The sequence below is a fragment of the Bubalus bubalis genome, chromosome 9 (assembly GCF_019923935.1).
Source record: "Bubalus bubalis isolate 160015118507 breed Murrah chromosome 9, NDDB_SH_1, whole genome shotgun sequence".
NCBI lineage: Eukaryota > Metazoa > Chordata > Mammalia > Artiodactyla > Bovidae > Bubalus > Bubalus bubalis.
Genome location: NC_059165.1, coordinates 42,940,187 through 42,965,091, shown reverse-complemented (window position 1 = coordinate 42,965,091; position 24,905 = coordinate 42,940,187). Strand labels below are relative to the sequence as shown.

The following is a 24,905-nucleotide window of genomic DNA, read 5'->3' as shown; positions in this document are numbered from 1 at the left end:
TGGTCTAGTGGTTTTCCCTATTTTTTTTCAATTTAAGTCTGAATTTGGCAATAAGGTGTTCATGATCTGAGCCACAGTCAGCTCCCGGTCTTGTTTTTGCTGACTGTGTAGATCTTCTCCATCTTTGACTGCAAAGAATATAATCAATCTGATTTTGGTATTGACCATCTGGTGATGTCCAGGTGTAGAGTCTTTTCTTGTGTTGTTGGAAGAGGGTGTTTGCTATGACCAGTGCATTCCCTTGGTAAAACTCTGTTGGCCTTAGCCCTACTTCATTTTGTACTCCAAGGCCAAATTTTTTCTATAGTAAATCATAAATTCTAGTTGGAAGAGCAAGACAAAAAAAGTTCTTTCTGATCACTGAAAGAAGCAAAGACTACCCACTAGTAACAGGACTACCTAACACTTAAAGATTGGTCTGTAACATCCTTCTCCACTGAAAGAAACCATGGTTGACTCTGATTCCAAGGTTTACGCTAGTTTGGGACAAGATAAACCTGGAATATTCTGGAATAAGCCATAAAGTAAGGAGGTATGCAAAAATGATGAGAGCATGTCACAGGAGCACAGAAGGTAGTTTTGGGTACCAAAATAATTAAGAACAATAATGAATTATAAACCACTGAGAGAAAATATAAGAATTTATGAGTTCATTTCTATAAAATATAGATAGGGAAATAAAGTAGAATAGTTATATTATGATGCTAAGGGCTGAACAGTGAAAATTCAGGGTATGCTGCAGCTAGAAAATTAAGTTTGCAACCATGTTAATAAAGATTAAAATGAAGTCGCATAGTTGTGTCCGACTCTTTGCGACCCCATGGAATGTAGCCCACCGGGCTCCTCCATCCATGGGATTTCCCAGGCAAGAATACTGGAGTGGGTTGCCATTTCCTTTTCCAGGGAATCTTCCCGACCCATGGATCGAACCCAGGTCCCCTGCATTGCAGGCAGATGCTTTAACCTCTGAGCCACCAGGGAAGCCCTAATAATAAAGATTAGATCCATGAATATTAAATCTATAGGGAAATTTCCATGAGGAGCAGGATATTTGTACAGGCTTTATTATCAGCTATAAGGGGGAAACATCGAATAGTACATTGGAGAAATCAGATAGCACCTTAACTGAGTGATCAAAGTTACCACTACAAAGGAAACACAGATGGACATCAGGTGTTACCAGATGGGATACTCTCACTCATGAATCACTCGTTGGGTGTCCTGGCCAAGAATGTTTAACTCAAATGCAGTTACAGGGAACCATTAGGCAAATGCAAACTGAGAGACATTCTCTTAAAAATGTGGAGAGAAGGGAAAGGAGAGAAAGGAGAAGGGCCTAAATGCAATGTGGCATCATGGATTGGACATGGGAATAGAAAAAAAGACACCAGTGGAAAAATTGATGAATCTGAATAAAGTCTTTGGTTTATTTGAATTTCAGTAGAAATTCAAAAGTAGGGTTGTTTTCAGGTTTGATTAACTTTGTGGTTTGACAGCAAGATCAAGAAACCAAGTTTGTTCTATCCCTCTGTTCTGCCACCCTAAGTGTGGCAGCTTTTCCTCTCAGGCTGACACTCTTCATAGCCACAGTATGGCTGCCAGCATCCCAGGCGTCACATCAAAAACAGTAATGATGCAGACAGAAAGGGTACATTTCTTATGTTTCTTTCCCATAAACTACAAAGCCTTTCTAAAAGTCCCCAAACAAGGGAAGGGAGAGTTAAAGATTTTGGGAAGGTCATGTACACACTGCTGTATTTAAATTGGATAACCAAAAATAAAATCTATTGTACAGCACATGGAACTCTGCTCAATGTTATGTGACAACCTGGATGAGAGGGGGGTTTGGGGGAGAATGGATACATGTATTTGTATGGCTGAGTCCCTTCACCGTTCACCTGAAACTATCACAACATTGTTAATCAGCTGTACCCCAATACAAAATATTTATGGTGTCTAAAAAAAATTAAATTTTAAAAGTAAATAAATGAAAGTCCAGAAACAAATTTTCCCTTATGTCTTCAAGGCTAGTATTGCATTCAGTTCAGTTCAGTAGCTCAGTTGTGTCGGACTCTTTGTGACCCCATGAATTGCAGCACACCAGGCCTCCCTGTCCATCACCAACTCCCGGAGTTCACTCAGACTTACATCCAAGTCAGTGATGCCATCCAGCCATCTCATCCTCTGTCGTCCCCTTCTCCTCCTGCCTCCAATCCCTCCCAGCATCAGAGTCTTTTTCAATGAGTCAACTCTTCGCATGAGGTAGTCAAAATACTGGAGTTTCAGCTTTAGCATTAGTCCTTCCAAAGAACACCCAGGACTGATCTGCTTTAGAATGGACTGGTTGGATCTCCTTGCAGTCCAAGGGACTCTCAAGAGTCTTCTCCAACAACACAGTTCAAAAGCATCAGTTCTTCAGCACTCAGCTTTCTTTACAGTCCAACTCTCACATCCATACATGACCACAGGAAAAACCATAGCCTTGACTAGATGGACCTTTGTTGGCAAAGTAATATCTCTGCTTTTCAATATGCTATCTAGGTTGGTCATAACTTTCCTTCCAAGAAGTAAGTGTCTTTTAATTTCATGGCTGCAGTCACCATCTGCAGTGATTTTGGAGCCCCCCAAAATAAAGTCTGACACTGTTTCCACTGTTTCTCCATCTATTTCCCATAAAATGATGGGACCAGATGCCATGATCTTCATTTTCTGAATGTTGAGCTTTAAGCCAACTTTTTCACTCTCCTCTTTCACTTTCATCAAGAGGCTTTTTAGTTCCTCTTCACTTTCTGCCATAAGGGTGCATTACTCACTCAATTCCCAAACCAAATATACTCATTCCTAAATAAAATATTGGCAAGGGAATTGAGGTCAGCATGATTGTTTTAGACAAATCATTCTAGGTACAAATGATGTTGGGATGTCAACCATCTAGGCAATAATGTTAATTCTGATTGGTGAGAAAAAACTTTAATGTTATTCTTTAAATAGTTTTTCCTTTTTATCTCAAAATTAAAAGATAAATCAATCCATCATCCAATGAAATGCCGATGTTTTAAGGGTCATCATATTCAATCCTCTTTTTGAATAGACATGGGACCAGTTTAAAAACTCACATTTGTTGAGTTTCTACTAAATGTCAGATATTATGCTAAGTATATCATCACATTTAAAGCTCATTAGCCACCTTTAAGTCTCAGTAATTCTCATTCTATTAGTGATAAAAACTAAGTCTAGAGAAGGAAAGTGACTTATATGGAAGCACCTGTTGAGTAAGTGGTAGAACTGGGGCCATACCTGGATCTTTGAACAAATACCTTTTTCTTCAATCAGACCTACCTTTGTTGTTCACAGGGATGGAAAGAAACAATTTCTTGGAGATATAGATTCACAGGCTAAGGACAGTTGGCAAATATCTCCCTACAGTAAGGTATTTTCTTCAAAAACTGTGTAAGAAAATTATGATAGATTTCAAAATTCTTAAGATTCAATCACCAGACAATATGTTGAAGCAGGGTGGTAGACTGCTTCAAAAGATGGAAAACATCTGTCCACATGCATCCTTATATTCACAACAGCGCTATTCACAATAACCAAGACATAGAAATTACCTAAATGTCCATCAAGAAATAAATGGACAAAGATGTAGCACATATATACAATAGAATACTACTCAGCCATAAAAAAGAACAAAATAATGCCATTTACAGCAACTTGAATGCAACTAGAGATTACTATACTAAGTGAAATAAATCAGAGAATGACAAATACCATTTGATATCACTTATATGTGGAATATGAAATAAGGCACAAATAAACATCTACAAAATAGAAACAGACTCAGACATGGGTAACAGGCTTGAGGTTGCCAAGGTAGGGGCATAGGCATGTTGGAAGAGGATGGAGTAGGAGTTTGGGGTTGGCAGATGCAAACTATTACATTTAGAATGGATAACAAGAGGGTCCTAATGTACAGCACAGGAAACTATATTCAATATCCTGTGAAGATATGGAAAAGAAGATAAAAATGGAATGTATAAAAATAAAAAAGAAATGCATTTATGTGTGTAATCAGGTCATTTTATAGCAGAGACTGGCACAACACTGTTAATCAACTATACTTCAATAAAAAAATAAAGTTCAAAAAATAAAAAGTTAAATACAAACAATAGGGCATAAACCTGATATATAGGATTAAATAATAAAAAATAAAATAATTTTTTACATAAATAGTCAACTCAATCTGTCAAATTTCCCAAGAAATATAAAAAGCCTCTGTGTAAAGAAGATATTTCTGAGTTTCTCATTTATGCTCACACTACCACCACACTTCTGACACCAGATGTATGCATTTTCCACACATCAAGCAATTCTCTGTGACTCCAGTTGGGTGTCCTACAACTGGATTCCATTCTGAAGCTAACTGAGTTAACACAGAGGCCACAAGGCCAGGGCTCAATCCCAGGAGACTGCCCCCCACCTTAGACCTCAATCTCAAGCAGTAGGTCCCTAGGTTACACACAATATCTGTCCAACTTGGCTACAAATCAGTGGTTCCCATGATTCCCTGCCTGGATTTTCATTATTTGCTAGAACAGCTACAGAACTCATGGAAATACTGAAGTTCACCAGGTTATTACATAATAAAAGATAGGACCAAGATACAGATGAACAGCCAGAAGAAGAGATACACTGGGCAAGGTCCAGAAGGGTCCCAAGAACAGGAGCTTCTGTCCCCATAAAACTGGGGTACACCGCCAGGCCTCCTGGCATGTAGATGTGTTCACCAATACAGAGGCTCCCCAAATCCCATCTACTGGGATTCTTGTGGAGCCTTCCTCACGCAAGCATGGTCAAGTATTTACTCCATTTCCAACCCCTCTTCTCTCTCTGGAGAATCAGGGGTGGGGCTAAAAGCGGCTTGGTCTTTCTGATGACCGGCTCCACCCAGGAGCCCACCAAGACTCACCTCATTAAAACAAGCTACCCCTCCCCGACTGTACACAAGAAATTCCAAGAAATATAGGCACTCTGTATCAGGAACCAGGTCAAAGGTCAATATATATATATTTTTATTATCTCAGTCTGGCATCTTCATTGTGCTCATCTATGCAAAACAACTTTCATAAATATTGGGACACCTTGGTTTCCTTAAATGATGGGCACATCAAGGATGTCAACAACCCCGGTGACTTAGGGTTAGATGATTAAGAGAAGAGCAGCCGTATGACAGGAGAAATCTTTGAGGAGAAAAAAATGAACCTGGCTGGTCAGGTGGAAACTGAACAGCCCAGTTCTGGGGAGAATCACCAGCCTGTGGTGCAGGCATGATGGATGGGCCCCTGCAGGGTGGCCTGAGATTGAAGCCAGATTGTCAGAAACAGTAAGCCAGGAGAGAGAAGCAAGAAGTTAGATGGTGCTGTCAACCTGCCAGGGGATATGCAGCAAAGAGTATGGGACCTGCATAAAGAGTTGAAGAGAAAAAAAAAAAAAAAAAAAGGTGAGGTGGTGAACAAGCTTTTTTTTTTAACAGCCTCCAAGGACACCTGTGAGAAAATCTCTAGCATCTGATGCTATAAGTGATGTGTTGGCATCACATTTCAAGAAGTGAAGTTCTCTGCTGGTACTAGGTCTGCAAGCTGAGGGGAGCCAGGTGAGGATCCCCACCTTCTAGCAAACCTCGGAGATGCAAAGGGTGTGTCCTCTGGAAGACAAGAAGCTTCTGCAGCTTCCTTTTTCAGAACTAAACAACAGTGGACAAGCCAGAAAAGTCGGCTAGTCTGCCCCCGTCCCACTCTGGAAGGAAAGGATGCACTCTAGGCTGTGCAGGACAGGAGTGCATGAATGGTAACTTCATGGTGGAAGGACAAGCCTGTGGGTCCTCAACCAAGAAATCCAAAAACCCCAGGGAAAACCAGTGTGTTCACAAGGTGCACTGAAAAGTCCTAGGCATCCTGTGCAAATATCCCAGGCAAAGAACTAGTGAGTAGCAGGGGAGAACAGCAGGTGGGGCCCCAAACAGCAGCCACAGCCATCAAGTTACAGCTAACTATCAAGACTACGATAGGCTATGGAGAAGGGAATGGCAACCCACTCCAGTATTCTTGCCTGGAGAATCCCCACGGACAGAGGAGCCTGGCAGACTACAGTCCATGGGGCCGCAAGAGTCGGATACGACTTGGCGACTAAACCTCCACCACGACCACAGTATGCTAGCCACTGTGCTAAGCACTTCACAAGCAGTTCTCATAGCAACTCAAAAGAGGTGATGCTATTAATATTCCTATTATAGTATTAACATACAGGTGAGGAAATTGAATGAAGCACACAGAGGTTAAGTAACTTGCTCAGGGTCGCACAGCTAGTACTTTGCTGCAGTGGGAGTTAAGCCCAAGTCTTCACCACTGGGTTATACTGGGGTTCTCTGTCAGATTTTCCTGTGGTGAAAGAGTTTTCTCCATGCACACACGAGAGGGTTTATCGAAGGTGCCTCCACAGGCAGCAACCTTAAGACTGACAGGTTGAGGCTTATCAAAATCTCTGATGGCAGCTCCTGAGTGTCAGAGTCATAGCTGCTCTGCGGTTCACCCTGCCATCTGCTAAAATGAGGAAAATACTAAATATTGACCTCTTGTGGCTCAGCCAGGCTTTGTGAGGTTTCAGGATTTAATGTCTGAAAATTACCTCCTGCGGGTACCAGGGACACTTTACAGTAACCCTCCTGCAGACATCACCTTCTTTCTATTGCTCACCCCAGGACTAATAAAGGAGCAGAGGCCATTCTGTTATTCACAGATTTGTATAACAAACACTTTTTTTTTCCACGTGATGAAACCATGAAATAGCCCCACCTGTCCCCTAAGCTCTGAGGTGCCATTAAGCCTCTAGCCCAGTAAGACAGCTCTAGATACAAGGCTATGGCATTTGGTTCAGGGTCAGAATACAGCCCTAACAGAATCTCTCCCTCAAGCCTATCTGCTGAAATTCATAAGAATTATTATCTCTTGACTTGGCTGCCACGGTACTAGAAAGTTCTAAGTCCAGGACAGCCAATATTCCTGACCAATGTGCTCATTGCAGACACACACAGCCCAGCTTCAGTGAGGCGAGAGACAGTGGAGAAGCAAACTGAGAGAGGTGTGGGTCTCGATGGACTTCCCTGAGCCCTGCATCTCACAATGCCTCTCATCCTTACTAACTACACAAGCCAACGAATCCCAATTATTTAAGTTGATTGTGTTTCTGCCATTTACCACAGCAATCTTCATGAATTAGGCAAGGACTCCTGCCAAAAGATAACCAAGACAGGGCTGTTTGGTGTCTTGCAAGCCTCAGTCTTGCATCAGGGAACTTCAGATTGCTGGGACACTAGATGCTGGCTGGTTGGTGGGCACCTAGGCCCCTTACACCTTGATCTTGGCTGTTAGGGCTTCACCTATGATCAGACTTTGCTAAGAAGAAGCCTAGAAAAGGTATAGTACAAAACCAAGATGCTCTATCTTCTGCTCATTCTGGGGCTGGCTTGGTACAGTAACTTGCCATGTGATCTCAAGTAAGTCCTTCATACCATAAAATCCCCTACCTTAAATGAGGATATGGGCCTTTTGGAACAATGCTGCCCATTCTCTGATTCCTGACCTTAGGTTTGTCCAATTCCTGGGAAAATGAGCATTTTTAGCCCATCATTTTGGAACCAAGGTGACTGCTTTCATAGAACATTATTTGATTTTGTTCTGAAAAATTTAATCTCCTAGCCACATGCAGAGGCAGGAGTCTGCTATTTACATTGGACTCTTCACTCTGCTCTGGCTGGGGCGGTCTCCACATACCCGGGGACAGGCTAGGGGAAATGAGAGCACTTTGTTTTTATCGTGGTTATGTGTGTCTCATGAAATAGTCCAAGTGCTTCTTGAGAAGCAAAACAAGGAAGTACAAAAAGGGGATTTACAAATGTCTTAGAGGCCAGTATAACCCATGAGGAATTTTAAAGCTGGCTGAAAGTGTTGTTTTCTTATTTCCTATAAAAGTACCTTATTTAAAAAATCAAATCAGACCAAGAAGTTCTCTGGCAATGGTTTCTTGTTTCCAACCCTTAGCCCCATTTCTCGTGAGCTGTTATTCATGGACTATTCTGAATACAACTCAGATTAGACCATTGCAGTGTCTCTCAGCTGGGGTGCTGTTAGCATTTTACATGAGACTCTTCTGTGCACTCAAGTCCCCTGCATCGCGAGATGTTTGCCTGCCTTCTTAGCTAAACGCCAGCCATATAGTGCCCTACCACTGTGACAGTCAAAAATAAATACCTCTGTGTATTTCCAACAACCTGAGGGGGACTGGAACAAGCACTTTTCAAGTCCATTTAACAAATGGGTTCACTGAGGCCCAGACATGGGAAAGTGACAGGATTTCCAAGGTCACACAAGACTAAGGAACGATTTTGAAGCCGCATGTTTTGACTATCCAATCCTAGTTATCTTTATACTACTTAACCCATCTCTAATAGCTGCTGCTGCTGCTGCTAAGTCACTTCAGTCCTGTCCGACTCTGTGCGACCCCATAGATAGCAGCCCACCAGGCTCCCCCATCCCTGGGATTCTCCAGGCAAAAACACTGGAGTGGGTTGCCAGTTCCTTCTCCAATGCATAAAAGTGAAAGTAAAGTCGCTCAGTCGGGCCCGACTGTTAGTGACCCCATGGACTGCAGTGGGTTTCAATTTGCTGAAGCTATTACACAACTGAGAACCAAGTTATTACTATTAATGCTAATACCAACCATTAACCCCCAATTATACTTTGATTGCACTTGATACATTCTTACAATGTAGTTCAGCAAGTTTTTTCATCCTCATCAGGTTTTCATTACCATAAGCTCATCATACTTGTACTGGTTACTGGGCAAGGAGTAACCTATCAGAATCTGAAAGCAGGATTCTAATTCTTGCTCTGTGCTCTCAAGAGAATTCTCCAGGCAAGAGTACAGGAGTGAGTTACCATTCCCTTCTCCAGGGGATCTTCAGGATCCAGGGATCAAACGCAGGTCTCCTGCACTGCAGGCAGATTCTTGACCACTGAGCCACCTGGGATGCCCTAGCAATAATAATATATGACAGTGAAATCTTCTCATCCCTTGCCTGTTTATGGCTCCCTAAATCCCACCCCATTACTAGATTCGAGAAGAGGAAACAGAAAGGAAAAAAAGTATGCTTCATTAAAGAGTGGGTATTTGCATCACTTTTCTACTACAAGAGTCACTGGCAACAGGAAGGAAACACCTGCCTCATGTCATGTGTCTTGGACTCCTCCTCACCCTCACGCACACCTGATCCATCAATATTGTACAAAGGTGAAAAAGGACAGAGCCTTTAAGACTCTGTTCTTGTGGTACATTCAGAGCAATTCACCAGCCTCTTTTAATTCCTTTGGTCTCTCTGAGATGTGCTGTGAATAAGCCCACATGATCAATGATGGAGTGATGCCCAGTCACTTTTTCAGAGTTTTGGTAGAACAACAGGTCTGGAGTTGCATTTTAATAGCAATACTCTCTTACCATCCAGAGTATTTTATTCTCCTGCAAGAATTTTAAACACACACACACAAACCAGCTTGACTCAAAAGTTTAACACAATGTGAAAAGAACAAAGCTAAGGTCCCGAGTATGGATACTTTCTAGCTGAAAGCACTTAACAGCAGTATGTACAACTGCAAGGGGAATGCCAATTTATAGCTAATAACCATCAAGGGAAAATGAAAAAAAAATATATATATATATTACACATAGCCCTCAAATAAGCTTGTAATGGCAGAGTTTTCTTTTTCTTTTGTGGACCGCATAGCTTGTGGGATCTTAGTTCCCTGACCAGGAATTAAACCCGTGCCCTCGGCAATGAAAAGTGCTGAGTCCAAACCACTGGACTGCCAAGGAGTCCCTCTTTTTCATTTTTTTAGTAGTATTACTAGGGATTCATTAGGAAACAATCATTTAATTTCTCTAAAATATCAATTATGGTTTTGCTGCCCAGGCGTATAATTTTTTTAAATGTTTCTTAATACCATATGACACTTAAAACTAAGATTTTGCCCTTCTCCCCCTCCAAAACTAAAGGAGGGTCAATTTTGAGCTACGAAAAATCCCTTTTCTATTTTTTTCCTTTTTTGGGCCATGCCACTCAGCTTGTGGGATCTTAGTTCCCCGACCTAGGATTGAACCCATGCCCTGTACAGTGGAAGCACAACATTCTAATCATGGGACCACCAGGGAAGTCCCTCCTTTTCTATTTTTGACAGTCATCTTCCAGAAGAGTCAGAGAAACTAGCTTCAGTCTTGGAAAAACGCTGCCAAGCACAAGGATATCCTTTCCATCTCCTCTCTTTTTGTAAAGCTGAGAGCTGCCCATGTGTTTATCCAAATCTATTCTTCAACAAATATTTGAGGCAAACAAGGAAAAGGCATAGAAAAATTTACTGTTAGAGAGAGTTAAAAAAAAAAAATTCCGAACAGAGAGGAAAAAAAAATAGAGAGACCCTAGAAAAAATGCAGTTATCTGGCATGCCTTAAAGCTAGCCATAACTATTTTAAATTACTTTGCATATAAATACCAGTTATCCCCATGGGTAAACGTAACCCCCCCCCTCCTCCAAAGAGAAATGCCTGGAAGTGATTGAGTTATACATCTACAGTAAAGTTATACCATAAAAAACTGCATTACTCCTTTTTCCACACCCCCAGCTCGATTTCAGTACTTTCCTGTGAAGCATATTGGCAAAGTAAAACTTTCTGGTGGTGAAAAAACAATAACAACTTGGACACAAATCAAAATAACTGCATCAGACAAAAATCAATAAGGTGGATCTTCAACTCAATTATTTCCCCTCTGGGGATGAAGTGCGCTCATGATGAGATATTTGTAAATATGCTATTGGCATCTATTTGGTTTGCTTAAACATAGTCACCTCTCAATCCACAGTGCTATTTCACTCTTCTCCTCCCCAAGGCCTGGCCTCCATCCTCAAGAGGTAGTTATCAGAAAACAGGGAGAGGGGTGTTGTCTTGCTGCAAACTACAGTTGGTAAAGGAGTAAATGATCTTATTTTGAAAAGTTTGCCAGAAGGTGGACAGAAGAGTTTTCAAGGCTTAAGTGAATCAAATTCAGTTTGGCTTCAATATTTTTTGACTAATAAAGGAAGATCTCAAATTCCTCCAATTGAAAATAACCAAAATCCTCAAGCAAGACAAAAAAAAAATCCTTTTTGTATTCTCTTGAGACCAAAGTTAGTGTGCTACGAGGCCTGGGAAGGCCTTAGGACACTAAAATATGTGTGTGAGTACACATATACGGGGTTTCCCTAGTGGCTCAGGAGTTCAAGAATCCACCTGCAATGCTGGAGTCAAAGGAGATACAGGTTCGATCCCTGGGTCAGGAAGATCCCCTGGAGGACGGCATGGCAACCCACTCTAGTATTGCCTGGAGATATGCCTGGAGAATCCCATGAAGAGGAGCCTGGCGGGCTACCGTCCATAGCATTACACGGAGTCGGACATGACTGAAGGGACTTAGCATGCACATAGATATATACATACACAAGGAGGGCTGTTGTTTGCATTCATATCCAGGGCAAAGTAGGAAGCCATTTTGGAAAAACAGTCATCACAAACATTGCGGACAAAAAGGCAAGAAACTGACAGAGACTCTCTTCTTAACCAAAGTGCACTCAAGCTCCTCTAAGCCCTTCTTAGCTCAGCCTCATCCTTGCATCTTGTTGTCAAGAGCGAGACTCTAGCTAACTCTCCTAGAACCACCTCCCATCCTCTGAGGATAAGTGTTTTCTGATCAAACTCCTCATCCCCTTCCATCTACCAGGTGATAATGCATCACTCTGGCCTGCCTTCAGTAAAAATCCTATTAAACAGGTCTAGCCAGAAATCCCTCTTGGCTCCTGATGTTGACTTTTAGTAACCTCCCACCCACTGACTCCCTTTCAGCCCCTTAATTCTAAACCCTAACCCAATTTAGAATCGAACACAACTATACTGATGTCTCTGTTTACCTGCTGCAATAGTTCCTCAGTAAATATGTTTTTAGCATTTTAACTGCTGTCTGCTCTGGTTTGCTTTGACAGAAGTGCAACAAATTTTTAAAAAGTCCATGAAAAAAAGGGCGTTTCTTGGATGGATGTCATGTATGTGAGTACCTGCTTGTTTTTTGTGGGTTTTTCTTTTCATCAGTTTAGTTTTAATGTGGAAAAGAGTCATGAATGCAAGCCTGTCTTATGTTCTTGTCTTAACCTGTTAGCTCAAAAATTCTTTCTCTTCTTTCTGTTTTCCACAGAAGTATGTGATAGCTACAGGGATTCAGGATTTCCTATGGCTCCCACGCACTGTGCCTTAAAGATGACTTTTCTTTATTTAGAAAAGGAACTTATTGTTTAGTCACTAAGTTATGTCCAACTTTTTGCAACCCCATGGACTGTATGTAGCCCATCAGGTACCTCTGTCTATGAGATTTCCCAGGCAAGAATACCGGAGTGAGTTGCCATGCCCTCCTTCAAGTGACCTTCCCAACCCAGGGATCGAACCTGCATCTTCTGCATTGGCAGGTAGATTCTTTACCATTTCCTGAGCCACCAGGAAAGCCCCAAAAGGGAGCTACATTGCAATAAGACATAAACATCTTACATCAGTTTAGTTCAGTTCAGTCTCTCAGTTGTATCCGACTCTTTGCGACCCCATGGACTGCAGCATGCCAGGCCTGCCTGTCCCATCACCAAATCCCGGAATTTACCCAAACTCATCTCCATTGTGTCGGTGATGCCATCTGACCATCTCATCCTCTGTCGTCCCCCTCTCCCACCTTCAATCTTTCCCAGCATCAGGGTCTTTTCCAATGAGTCAGCTCTCTGCATCAGGTGGCCAAAGTATTGGAGTTTCAGCTTCTGTATCAGTTCTTCCAATGAACACTCAGGACTGGTCTCCTTTAGGATGGACTGGTTGGATCTCCTTGCAGTCCAAAGGACTCTCAAGAGTTTTCTCCAACACCACAGTTCAAAAGCATCAATTCTTCGGCTTACATATGTGATCTGAAAAGGAACTCTGAAGGTGGTCAGGTCCCTTTAAGCTTAATCGTTTCAAGTTTCCTCCACTTGGAGTCTTATTCAGTGAGCAGTGAAGTTCAGAATGTTGTTCTAGTAACATTTTCTCTTAGTCATCTTGGCAAGTGCTAAGAGAGCAGAAGGGAGTATTTGGAAGGTTTTTTATGAACAAAATCCAGATGAGGTATTTCTAATTTGAGTGTGGGTTGAGGGAAGAAGAAAATTTTAATGACATAGGAAAGGTAATTAACTCGGAAAATGCCAATACTCATATATTCTGATTTATTAAAGATGTTTAGTTTGTTTTTGAAATTGTCTGTCCTATAGGATGAATAGCAATGAGATAAACCAGAAAGGCAGGGATGGGGACCTGGATTTTAGACTTTATTCTCACCATTAGGGTCAAGTAAAGTAACAGGCACTGGGGAAAAGGATAAGAGGTAATTAACCTGAAACTATCACAACTGTGTTAATCAGCTATAGCCCAATTCAAAATAAAGTTTTTTCTTTTTTTCTTTTTTAAGATATCTACTTAGAAAGGGAGGTGGGGGTGGACAGATAGCCCACAGAACCCATTAAATGTCCAGCTCAGGCATGGTGATGATATCTCTGGGCAAAGTGAGCCATCAAAGGTTATGAAGAAAGTAAGGACCTTGATTGAAGTGGTAGTTTAAACAGTTCTCTGTAAGCCTTGGTCTTTAATGAACCAATGGAGGGGAAAGCACCATAAGCAGAGAAGCCAGTCAGGAGGCCACTGTGATAGACAGTGTGTAATGAGGGCCTGAAGCGGATGAGCCAGCAGGGGTGAGAGATGATGGATATGAGAAAGCCCCAGAAGGAGAGGTAGGCATAAGATGCTCTGCTTGGAACATGCATTCAGGAATGACATTTGGACACAGCTTCTTGCAACAGTGGAACATGAGGGCTAACATAGGTAACAGGCTGTTGGAAATTCAGAACCCAAGTAAGAGCTAAAATTCACCAGGCTCCTGCCAGACTTCAGACCACTTTAACTATACATGAGGTATTGAAACAGCAGATTCATCCACACAACTCAACTGTATGCAACCTGCTGCAAAAAACAGAGCAAAACCCACAGCTGGCTCTTAGGAGCAGCCCTGCTCAGTAAGCCAGGATTGGAAATGGTTCTACGTATTCCCAGCCTCCCTCCCTTAGCAAACACTTTCCCCTTCTACCTGGGTTGCTCAGCAACAGTGCCAGCCAGTTGCTGGGTTAACCTGATACCCTAGGGCCCCTCTCCCTAGGTGAAGGCACTGCTAGCTCATGAATGCTGCCCCTGATGCCACAGCAGCTCTCCCCCAGCCCCGAGAGAGCACTGTACTCTGCTGCAGCCTCTCAGCCCATCTCCCAGAACCTCAACCCTGGTGGTTCATCCCCCTGCCTCTACAACAGCCTTCTTAGTTCCCCTCTGTCTTCACGGCTCCCACTTTGGGAGAAACGTCTTCTTTCAGTGAGAGCTTCTAGATAACTCCAAAAACTTTGTGTCTGACCAGCTTTCACCCAGACTATTATTTCATCTAGCTTCAGGGAACCATGAGATTCCTCCCGTGTCTCCCACGCTGTTCCCTGAAACTGCAAGTTGAAGATACTGGGAAACATCCAAAAAGTCCACCAATTTGTGATGGTTATTCAATTATGGACTCCATACAGTTCAGCACCATTCAGGTGGTCCAATGGTAAAAGAACCTGCCTGCTAATGCGGGAGACACAAGAGATGTGGGTTCCAACCCTGGGTCAGGGAGATCCCCAGGAGGAGGAAATGGCAACACGCTCCAGTATTCTTCCCTGGAAAATTCCATGGACAGAGGAACCTGGCAGGCTATAGTCCATGGGGCCACAAAGAATCGGACACAACTGAGCACATATATTCCTAAGGATTCCTCAAAATACTGGGAAACATCCAAAAAGCCCACCGAATTTTGATGGTTCTTCAATTACGGACTCTCCATGCCGTTCAGCACCATTCAACACTTAAAAGAAAGATCAATGAAGCTCATCTATGCCTGCTGGGATGGAACCACCACTACACTCAGTGCCACAATGAAGAAAAGCATAGAGTCCTGTGTACTGCACTCTTTCAGCTAGGAAAGGGGCTGTAGGTGGCTGTACTTTTATCAAACAGCTCTGGCTGAATGCTGTTTTTACATTTTAAGTGGTCAGTCTCAGAAATGCAGTGCCCGTAGATTTGCACGTGTCAGGGGAAACAACATTTACAATGAAATTATTCTAGTCACTGTATGACTTCTTCTATTCTATGGAAATTGGTTAAAAAATAGTTTTCTGCTAATGCCTTGTTTCCAGGATACCATTTTTCCAGTTACTTACAAAGCGCAGAGATTATTAACCCCGTGATTTTATTCCAGTGGGACTGTTCAAAACCGCACTTGCTGCCATCCACAGAGGTTAAGCAGTGAATTATGAATGGCACAATGATAATGAAATTCTCAGAACGAACTTCTGTGGGCTTCAAATAGGTTTTCTTGGTGGGGTGAAGGGTGGGCAGAGAGGGGAAAGGCAAGCATTAATAGTCTGAAGGTCTGACACACTCAATTTGATTGTACAGCATTGGAAGGATGCCCCCAAAGCCTCGATCTGTGAATTTGCCTTAATTCCACGCAACAAACATTGTTAAGTCATAGTATCTGAGAGACTGGGGAATTAAATGCAGTAGGAACCAATGGCGACAGGAGTTGTTGCCAAATTAACTTACCTGGAGCCTCTTCTGAACATCCAACAGGAGATTTGTTACCAAACTCTGACCTGGGCAGCTCTCTCTGCAGAAAGAGAAGCGGACTGACTGAAAATGGCTGCCCCACCTCACCCTCTCCTAATGAGTTCAGGTGAGATCCGTGCCCCCTCGACGCCTCCCCTCAGGTGAGTCCACCAGATGCAGGTCCTTAGGAGGCTGGAGGGACAGAGGGCTGAGTCTGGGCTCAGGCGATGCACAGGCACACACAATGTGAGGAGCACTGAGGGTGAGCAGCACGAATGGGAAATGCTGGCTGCATTGAATTTAAAGAAGCAGGAAAGAGGGGGAGGCCCTCCCCTTTTCAGCCTCACCTTACAAAATGGTCAAAACTTACTATTCTCTCAAATCTTGACTTTGGGAAGATACTCCTGCAGAGAAGCATAGCATCCCCAGCTCACCGTGCATCCAGGGAAGAAAGATGGGGAAACCTGCAATGAAAACTGAATCTCGAACTTGGCCTGCTGTCAGCAAGTCCTCTGTCCTTTCTGATCACACATTCCTCATCAGTAACTTGAAGACTTCAGAACTAGACAGTCTTCTCAGCCTTTGCCTAGGCAGTGATGGTCTATAGTTCTCTCACTGAGAAAAAGAATCTCCACTAAGAGGTCTCTAGATCACAGATAAAAATGCCCTCCCATCTCCCCTCTTTACTAATCCCTGGATTGCACAGGTCCCCTGTGGGAAAAGCCTCTTTAGCCCTTTCTGACTTCCCTGGTTGTGTTAAGCCACCCACCCATCACTCTGCCACAAGACTCTACGTGTACTTGCGGCCTGCTGGTCTATATTTCTCGGACTCGGTTTCAGCGAGTTTTCTTAGTAACTTTAAAGACACAGATTTTTTAAAGTCTGAGCTTTCCTCAATATACCTGGTCCCTTCCCAGAAAGAAGGATAACACACACACATGTACACATATAGAATCTGTGAAGATGAAATAGTTTAGCTGTTTTTGTATTTGCCACGTAGGGATAAACACAAGCAACAGTGGCTATCAACACAGATGATTATTGTTAACACAGAATCCTGGGGTAAAATGTCTCCTTAAACTTGATCCTTAAAGATCAAGTGCCCTAAATTATATATATATATATATATTTTTTTTTAATTTATTTTTTTAATTTTATTTTATTTTTAAGCTTTACAATATTGTATTAGTTTTGCCAAATATCAAAATGAATCTGCCACAGGTATACATGTGTTCCCATCCTGAACCCTCCTCCCTCCTCCCTCCCCATACCATCCCTCTGGGTCATCCCACTGCACCAGCCCCAAGCATCCAGTATCGTGCATCGAACCTGGACCTGTGACTTGTTTCATACGTGATATTATACATGTTTCAATGCCATTCTCCCAAATCTTCCCACCCTCTCCCTCTCCCACAGAGTCCATAAGACTGTTCTATACATCAGTGTCTCTTTTGCTGTCTCATACATAGGGTTATTGTTACCATCTTTCTAAATTCCATATATATGCATTAGTATACTGTATTGGTGTTTTTCTTTCTGGCTTACTTCACTCTGTATAATAGGCTCCAGTTTCATCCACCTCATTAGAACTGATTCAAATGTATTCTTTTTAATGGCTGAATAATACTCCATTGTGTATATGTACCACTGCTTTCTTATCCATTCATCTGCTGATGAACATCTAGGTTGCTTCCATGTCCTGGCTATTATAAACAGAGCTGTGATGAACATTGGGGTACACGTGTCTCTTTCCCTTCTGGTTTCCTCAGTGTGTATGCCCAGCAGTGGGATTGCTGGATCATAAGGCAGTTCTATTTCCAGTTTCTTAAGGAATCTCCACACTGTTCTCCATAGTGGCTGTACTAGTTTGCATTCCCACCAACAGTGTAAAAGGGTTCCCTTTTCTCCACACCCTCTCCAGCATTTATTGCTTGTAGACTTTTGGATCACAGCCATTCTGACTGGCGTGAAATGGTACTTCATAGTGGTTTTGATTTGCATTTCTCTGATAATGAGTGATGTTGAGCATCTTTTCATGTGTTTGTTAGACATCTGTATGTCTTCTTTGGAGAAATGTCTATTTAGTTCTTTGGCCCATGTTTTGATTGGGTCATTTATTTTTCTGGAGTTGAGCTGTAGGAGTTGCTTGTATATTTTTGAGATTAGTTGTTTGTCAGTTGCTTCATTTGCTATTATCTTCTCCCATTCTGAAGGCTGCCTTTTCACCTTGCTAATAGTTTCCTTTGTTGTGCAGAAGCTTTTAAGTTTAATTAGGTCCCATTTGTTTATTTTTGCTTTTATTTCCAATATTCTGGGAGGTGGGTCATAGAGGATCCTGCTGTGATGTATGTCGGAGAGTGTTGTGCCTATGTTCTCCTCTAGGAGTTTTATAGTTTCTGGTCTTACGTTGAGATCTTTAAACCATTTTGAGTTTATTTTTGTGTATGGTGTAAGAAAGTGTTCTAGTTTCATTCTTTTACAAGTGGTTGACCAGATTTCCCAGTACCACTTGTTAAAGAGATTGTCTTTAATCCATTGTATATTCTTGCCTCCTTTGTCAAAGATAAGGTGTCCATATGTGCGTGGATTTATCTCTGGGCTTTCTATTTTGTTCCATTGATCTATATTTCTGTCTCTGTGCCAGTACCATACTGTCTTGATAACTGTGGCTTTGTAGTAGAGCCTGAAGTCAGGTAGGTTGATTCCTCCAGTTCCATTCTTCTTTCTCAAGATAGGTTTGGCTATTCGAGGTTTTTTGTATTTCCATACAAATTGTGAAATTATTTGTTCTAGCTCTGTGAAGAATACCGTTGGTAGCTTGATAGGGATTGCATTGAATCTATAAATTGCTTTTGGTAGTATACTCATTTTCACTATATTGATACTTCCAATCCATGAACATGGTATATTTCTCCATCTATTAGTGTCCTCTTTGATTTCTTTCACCAGTGTTTTATAGTTTTCTATATATAGGTCTTTAGTTTCTTTAGGTAGATATATTCCTAAGAATTTTATTCTTTCCGTTGCAATGGTGAATGGAATTGTTTCCTTAATTTCACTTTCTGTTTTCTCATTATTAGTGTATAGGAATGCAAGGGATTTCTGTGTGTTGATTTTATATCCTGCAACTTTACTATAATCATTGATTAGTTCTAGTAATTTTCTGGTGGAGTCTTTAGGGTTTTCTATGTAGAGGATCATGTCATCTGCAAACAGTGAGAGTTTTACTTCTTATTTTCCAATTTGGATTCCTTTTATTTCTTTTTCTGCTCTGATTGCTGTGGCCAAAACTTCCAAAACTATGTTGAATAGTAATGGTGAATGTGGGCACCCTTGTCTTGTTCCTATTTTTAAAGGAAATGCTTTCAATTTTTCACCATTGTGGATAATGTTTGCTGTGGGTTTGTCATATATAGCTTTTATTATGTTGAGGTATGTTCCTTGTATTCCTGCTTTCTGGAGAGTTTTTATCATAAATGGATGTTGAATTTTGTCAAAGGCTTTCTCTGCATCTATTGAGATAATCATATGGTTTTTATTTTTCAATTTGTTAGTGTGGTGTATTACATTGATTGATTTGTGGATATTGAAGAATCCTTGCATCCTTGGGATAAAGCCCACTTGGTCATGGTGTATGATCTTTTTAATGTGTTGTTGGATTCTGATTGCTAAAATTTTTTTAAGGATTTTTGCATCTATGTTCATCAGTGATATTGGCCTGTAGTTTTCTTTTTTTGTGGCATCTTTGTCAGGTTTTGGTATTAGGGTGATGGTGGCCTCATAGAATGAGTTTGGAAGTTTACCTTCCTCCACAATTTTCTGGAAGAGTTTGAGCAGGATAGGTGTTAGCTCTTCTCTAAATTTTTGGTAGAGTTCAGCTGTGAAGTCGTCTGGACCTGGGCTTTTGTTTGCTGGAAGATTTTTTATTACAGTTTCAATTTCCGTGCTTGTGATGGGTCTGTTAAGATTTTCTATTTCTTCCTGGTCCAGTTTTGGAAAGTTGTACTTTTCTAAGAATTTGTCCATTTCTTCCACGTTGTCCATTTTATTGGCATATAGTTGCTGATAGTAGTCTCTTATGATCCTTTGTATTTCTGTGTTGTCTGTTGTGATCTCTCCATTTTCATTTCTAATTTTATTGATTTGATTTTTCTCCCTTTGTTTCTTGATGAGTCTGGCTAATGGTTTGTCAATTTTATTTATCTTTTCAAAGAACCAGCTTTTGGCTTTGTTGATTTTTACTATGGTCTCTTTTGTTTCTTTTGCATTTATTTCTGCCCTAATTTTTAAGATTTCTTTCCTTCTACTAACCCTGGGGTTCTTCATTTCTTCCTTTTCTAGTTGCTTTAGGTGTAGAGTTAGGTTATTTATTTGACTTTTTTCTTGTTTCTTGAGGTATGCCTGTATTGCTATGAACTTTCCCCTTAGGACTGCTTTTACAGTGTCCCACAGGTTTTGGGTTGTTGTGTTTTCATTTTCATTCATTTCTATGCAAATTTTGATTTCTTTTTTGATTTCTTCTGTGATTTGTTGGTTATTTAGCAGCATGTTGTTCAGCCTCCATATGTTGGAATTTTTAATAGTTTTTCTCCTGTAATTGAGATCTAATCTTACTGCATTGTGGTCAGAAAAGATGCTTGGAATGATTTCTATTTTTTTGAATTTACCAAGGCTAGATTTATGGCCCAGGATGTGATCTATCCTGGAGAAGGTTCCATGTGCGCTTGAGAAAGAGGTGAAATTCATTGTTTTGGGATGAAATGTCCTGTAGATATTGAAAGGGTAACAGGCAGGAAGGCCAGGGGTCTCCAAATGGAGGAAATAGCCTGCAAGTGTCAGACATTTTTATCTCTCTTAAGCGGCAGGAGGAAACAAACTAGCAATATTTTTTTCCTTCTCTATACAAATTTAAAGAGAGGTTTCTCTTAAAATACTGTGTTGCCATAATGACACCTGGTTTCACCTGAAGTTAGCTATTCTTGAGCCTAGAGATAACCAATGCCTTTTTCTTATGGAAATGTTTGTCTTAAGCTATGCTAATGTACTACGCCTTTACCCCAAATTCGGTCTCCAAGTTGGTTCCGCCTCTGGGCCCAGAACCTAGACAAACCAGTATGTTATACTCAGATATTGTTCCCCTAATCTATGTAAATGAAACTATTTGTATGGTGGTCTGCCCTTCTTTAAGATTCAAGTTAATTATTTTATGGCCCAAGATAAACCATTTGGTGCCATTCTAAATTTTAAGACATTCCTTTCTTTCATTAACAGACTGCTATTGACTATATAACATCCAGCTGAAGACTAGCAGGGGGGTACTCTTTCTGCCCCCTTCTGATGCTTATGTCAGAAGCTTTCTCTATCTCCTTTATACTTTAATAAAACTTTATTACACAAAAGCTCTGAGCAATCAAGCCTCGTCTCTGGCCCCGGATTGAATTCTTCTCCTCCGGGGGCCAAGAATCCCAGTGTATTCACGTGATTCAACAACAACCTTTCAATATCAGTTAGGTCTAACTGATCTATTGTATCGTTTAAAGTTTGTGTTTCCTTGTTAATTTTCTGTTTAGTTGATCTATCCATAGGTGTGAGTGGGGTATTAAAGTCTCCCACTATTATTGTGTTATTGCTAATTTCTCCTTTCATACTTGTTAGCATTTGTCTTACATATTGCGGTGCTCCCATGTTGGGTGCATATATATTTATAATTGTTATATCTTCTTCTTGGATTGATCCTTTGATCATTATGTAGTGACCATCTTTGTCTCTTTTCACAGCCTTTGTTTTAAAGTCTATTTTATCTGATATGAGTATTGCTACTCCTGCTTTCTTTTGGTCCCTATTTGCATGGAAAAACTTTTTCCAGCCCTTCACTTTCAGTCTGTATGTGTCCCCTGTTTTGAGGTGGGTCTCTTGTAGACAACATATGTAGGGGTCTTGTTTTTGTATCCATTCAGCCAGTCTTTGTCTTTTGGTTGGGGCATTCAACCCATTTATGTTTAAGGTAATTACTGATAAGTATGATCCCGTTGCCATTTACTTTATTGTTTTGGGTTTGAATTTATACACCGTTTTTGTGTTTCCTGTCTAGAGAATATCCTATAGTCTTTGTTGGAGAGCTGGTTTGGTGGTGCTGAATTCTCTCAGCTTTTGCTTGTCTGAAAAGCTTTTGATTTCTCCTTCATACTTGAATGAGATCCTTGCTGGGTACAATAATCTGGGCTGTAAGTTATTTTCTTTCATCACTTCAAGTATGTCTTGCCATTCCCTCCTGGCTTGAAGAGTTTCTATTGAAACATCAGCTGTTATCCTTATGGGAATTCCCTTGTGTGTTGTTGTTTTTCCCTTGCTGCTTTTAATATTTGTTCTTTGTGTTTGATCTTTGTTAATTTGATTAATATGTGTCTTGAGGTGTTTCGCCTTGGGTTTATCCTGTTTGGGACTCTCTGGGTTTCTTGGACTTGGGTGATTATTTCCTTCCCCATTTTAGGGAAGTTTTCAACTATTATCTCCTCAAGTATTTTCTCATGGTCTTTCTTTTTGTCTTCTTCTTCTGGGACCCCTATGATTCGAATGTTGTAGCGTTTAATATTGTCCTGGAGGTCTCTGAGATTGTCCTCATTTCTTTTAATTCGTTTTTCTTTTATCCTCTCTGATTCATTTATTTCTACCATTCTATCTTCTAATTCACTAATCCTATCTTCTGCCTCTGTTATTCTACTATTTGTTGCCTCCAGAGTGTTTTTTATTTCATTTATTGCATTATTCATTATATATTGACTCTCTTTTATTTCTTCTAGGTCCTTGTTAAACCTTTCTTGCATCTTCTCAATCCTTGTCTCCAGGCTATTTATCTGTGATTCCATTTTGATGTCAAGATTTTGGATCAATTTCACTATCATTATTCGGAATTCTTTATCAGGTAGATTCTCTATCCCTTCCTCTGTGGTTTGGTGGGCATTTATCCTGTTCCTTTATCTGCTGGCTATTCCTCTGTTTCTTCATCAAGTTTAAATTGCTGAGTTTGGGGTGTCCTCTCTGTATTCTGGCAGTTTGTGGAGTTCTCTTTATTGTGGCGTTTCCTCACTGTGTGTGGGTTTGTACAGGTGGCTTGTCAAGGTTTCTTGGTTAGGGAAGCTTGTGTCGGTGTTCTGGTGGGTGGAGCTGTATTTCTTTTCTCTGGAGTGCAATGAAGTGTCCAGTAATGAGTTATGAGATGTCTATGGTTTTGGGGTGACTTTGGGTAGCCTGTATCTTGGAGCTCAGGGCTGTGTTCCTTTGTTGCTGGAGAATTTGCTTGGTATGTCTTGTCCTGGAACTTGTTGACCCTTGTGTGGTGCTTGGTTTCAGTGTCGGTATGGAGGCATTTGATGAGCTCCTGTCAATTAATGTTCCTTGGAGTCAGGAGTTCCCTGGAGTCGGGGTTTGGACTTGAGCCTCCTGCTTCCAGTTATCGGTCTTATTTTTACAGTAGTTTCAAAACTTCTCCTTCTATGCAGCACCATTGATAAAACATCTACATTAAAGATGAAAAGTTTCTCTACCATGAGGGTCACCCAGAGAGGTTCCCAGCATTACATGGACAAGAGAAGAGGGAGGAGGGAGTTAGATGTGACCTGAATGAGATGAGATGGAATCAATAGAGGAGAGAGTGGGCTAGCCAGTAATCACTTCCTTATGTGCACTCCACAACTGGACCACTCAGAGATGTTCACGGAGTTATACAGAGAAGAGAAGAAGGAGGAAGGAGATAGAGGTGGCCAGGAGGATAAAAGTGGGGAATGAAAAGGAGGGAGACAGATCCAGCCAGTAATCAGTTCCCTAAGTGTTCTCCACCGTCTGGAACACACAGAAATTCACAGAGCTGGGTAGAGTAGAGAGGAGTTAGGGAGGAGACACAGGCGACCTGGTGGAGAAAAAGGAGAGTTCAAAGGGAGAGAGAGCAGTCAAGCCAGTAATCTCGCTCCCTAGTGAAAAATGGGTACTGAAGATTGGGTTCTTAAAGGTACAAAATTGGTAACAAATACATAAAAGCAAAAATTAAAAATCTAGAGTAGAGTTTGGAATTCCAAAAATATGATGTTAAAGAAAAGAAGAAGGGAAAGAAAGAGAGAAAAAATGAACAAACAAAAACAAACAAGGTCGCAAAAATTATAAAGAAAATATAGGTACAAAATTGATAACTAATACCAAAAAGCAAAAGTTAAAAATCTAGAGTAGAGTTTGGAATTTCAAAAATACAATGTTAAAAAAAAAGAAGAATAAAAAGAAAGAGAGAAAAAAACAAACAAACAAAAACAAACAAAGTCGAAAAATTATAAAGAAAATACAGGTACAAAATTGATAACGAATACCAAAAAGCCTAAATTGAAAATCTAGAGTAGAGTTTGGAATTTCAGATATACAATGTTATATAAAAGAAGAAGAGAAAGAAACAGAGAAAAAAAAAGTCACAGAAATTATTTAAAAACTATAGGTACAAAATTGATAACAAATACCAAAAAGCTAAAATTAAAAATCTAGAGTTTGGAATTTCAAAAATACAATGTTAAAGAAAAGAAGAAAAACAAAAACAAAAACAAACAAACAAAAAACAAGGTCAAAAAATTATAAAAAAATATATATATGAAGGTTGCTTTAAAAAAAGTGTCTTTTTTTTTTTTTTTTTGCAAAGTAATAGGTTATAAAAGCGAAAATTAAAGGAATAATACAGGACTTAAAATTTTTTTTTTAAATTAAAAAAAAAAGAAAGAAAGAATGATCGTAAAAATAGTAAAAATATATCTAGGACTTTCTCTGGTTTTGTTGTGAGTATTGTGGGTTCAGTTCATTTTCGGCTAGTTCCTTGGTCCGACTTATATTTCTCAAGATCTATAGGCCCCTTCCTATGTAGTTGGTACTAACCATAGGGTTTTAATCTATTGCCTGTAGCTTCCAAGACGGTTCCCTCTGTTATAGCTTCTTCTGTTTGCTGGTTTCTTCAGTGTCTGGTTTCTGCCCTGAAACAAAGGGGACGGTGGAGGACACTTTTTTTTTTTTTTTTAGGCTCACTTGTTCTGTCATGCTGTGGGGAGGGAGGGAGG

The 24,905-nt window shown here is 40.7% G+C and overlaps 1 long non-coding RNA gene across 3 annotated transcripts in view; it reads right to left on the bottom strand.

Annotated features, from left to right (window-relative positions):
• Positions 1-17,031, bottom strand: part of LOC112586855 — a 168,279-nt gene extending 151,248 nt beyond the window's left edge. For 2 of the 3 annotated variants that reach the window (XR_006553256.2, XR_006553255.2), the window contains exon 1: positions 15,820-17,031. This is a non-coding gene — a long non-coding RNA (uncharacterized LOC112586855). The remainder of the gene's footprint in view (positions 1-15,819) is intronic. The other variant, XR_006553257.2, reaches the window with a different exon arrangement.
• Positions 17,032-24,905: the final 7,874 nt, after the last annotated feature.